Source organism: Magnolia sinica, chromosome 3 (assembly GCF_029962835.1).
Source record: "Magnolia sinica isolate HGM2019 chromosome 3, MsV1, whole genome shotgun sequence".
In the NCBI taxonomy this organism is placed as follows: Eukaryota; Viridiplantae; Streptophyta; class Magnoliopsida; order Magnoliales; family Magnoliaceae; genus Magnolia; species Magnolia sinica.
The window spans coordinates 56,612,143-56,614,207 of record NC_080575.1 but is presented as its reverse complement, the minus strand read 5'-3'; the positions used below and the strand labels follow the sequence as shown (position 1 = coordinate 56,614,207).

Sequence of the window (2,065 nt, the reverse complement as noted above, 5' to 3'; positions counted from 1 at the left end):
GAGGATGAGGTCAGAAGTGTTCTATCCTCCACGAAAGAATCAATCAAGTTAACATCGTGGGCCTCGTCGTCATCCTCTGCCTGTTTGATCATATTGAAAAGCATATTGAGCTCCAATCTCATATTCCCAAAAGATAAATTCATGACTCCATTACTACAATTGATGATTGTATTTGATGTGGCAATGAATGGGCAACCGAGAATGATGGGAATTTGAGTGCTCATATTCACAATGGGTTGAGTATCTAGGATAACAAAATCTACTGGGTAGTAGAATTTATCAACCTGGACCAACACATCCTCAATTATCCCTCTCGGTACATGAACTGATTGATCGGCAAGTTGTAGCGTAGTCCAGGTGGGTATTAATTCACCTAGACTAAGTTGTTTGTAGACCAAGTATGGGATTAGATTTATGCTTGCTCCTAAATCAAGAAGTGTGTACCCAATCCGATAATTCCCAATTTACAAGCAATGGTTGGGCTACCGGGATCTTTGTACTTCTGTGGCACATCTTCCTTTAGGATGGCACTCACTTTTTTTGTCAAAAAGATTTTCTTTTGAATGTTTTGACGTCTTTTGGTCGTATATAAATCTTTAAGAAATTTGGCATATAAGGTATTTGTTTAACGGCATCTAGTTGAGGAATGTTGACTTTCACTTGTTTAAGCACCTCTAGAATGTCCTGAGAGTTAGAGAGAGGTTTTGGTGTAATCAACCATTGGGGGAATGGAACAACTAGTTTTCTTTAAAGTTCTGGTTCTTCCTCATGTGGAGCATCACTAGGTCTATCAATCTCATCTACATCCGGGTCCTTAGGCTTTTCAGCCCTTACCAGAATAGATTTGTCAATTATCTTCCTACTCTTAAGAGTGGTAATAAACTTAGCTTACTCTATTGAATTTGAAGAGCTTGGTTCACTAACTCCGTATTGCTGTATAGGATTAGGAATAGGTTGGGCTGGAAACATCCCTTTTTTCAAAATTGTAGTACGTGAGTCTATCTTTTATATAGCCTTTGTGAATTCTTGTAAGGCTTAAAGAGTACTTTGCTGGATGAGCTCTTGAGGATTTTGAACAAATTCCTCTTGAGGTTTCTCTTGATTTAAGAATTGATTAGGGATTCCTTGAGGTGTAACAAATTTTCCATTCCTCCAACTGAAATTTGGATAATTTCTCCATCTGGAGTTGTATGTGTTTGAAGTGAGTCCCTTAAAAGGCCTTTAGTAGTTGTTTAGAGCATTTGATTGCTCATTCAATATTTTTTGAAATGCAGGTATTGTTGGACAATTTTCAGTTGTATGAATGTTGCGAGCACAAATACCGTAAACAACTTCCATATCCTTATCCTTCCTAAGTTCCATGGCCTTGAGTTTTCTTGTGAGACTGGCCACTTTAGCATTGATATCATCTTCTTCTTTCAAAAGATATATTCCACCTCCCTCCTTTGATTAAGTAAGCTTAGACGTGACACTTGTTCTTGGGGAGATGTCCCATGATTGTGCAGTATCAGCAAGTTTATCAACGTAATCCCACATTTCATCAACATCTTTGTTCAAAAAATCCCCATTGCACATCATCTCGATAAATTGACACATGGAAGATGTCAGTCCTTTTTGAAAAAAAATTGTTATGTGCTACATTTCAAAACCATGTTGTCGGCATGAACTGATAAGATCCTTGAACTGCTCCCAACATTGGAAGAATGTTTCATCTTCCCTTTGGGAGAAGTTCATGATCGACTTTCTGATGGTGTTCTTTTTATGATATGAGAAGAATTTCTTTATGAACTCCCTTGTTATGTCATTCCATCTGCCAATAGATCGTGGACGCAGTGAATGTAACCACGTCTTAGCCTTTTCTTTAAGGGAGAAAGGAAAGAGTTTCCGCTGGATTATGTCCTCAGACACATTAAGAAAGTATAAAGTGACTATGATCTCATCAAACTCTTTCAAGTGTAAATATGGATTTTCATATTCAAGCCCAATGAACTTTGGAAGGAGTTGGATCGCTCCTGGCTTGATGTCTATGTTTCCTGTATTTTTTGAAAATATCATACAGGAAGGG

General features: G+C 37.8%; 1 non-coding gene across 1 annotated transcript; it reads left to right on the top strand.

Moving 5' to 3' along the window:
* The first annotated feature begins 1,645 nt into the window (after window positions 1-1,645).
* Window positions 1,646-1,752, top strand: LOC131241871 (small nucleolar RNA R71). Its single transcript, XR_009169438.1, has one exon. It is a non-coding gene; the product is annotated as a small nucleolar RNA R71 (small nucleolar RNA).
* The last annotated feature ends 313 nt before the right edge of the window (window positions 1,753-2,065 follow it).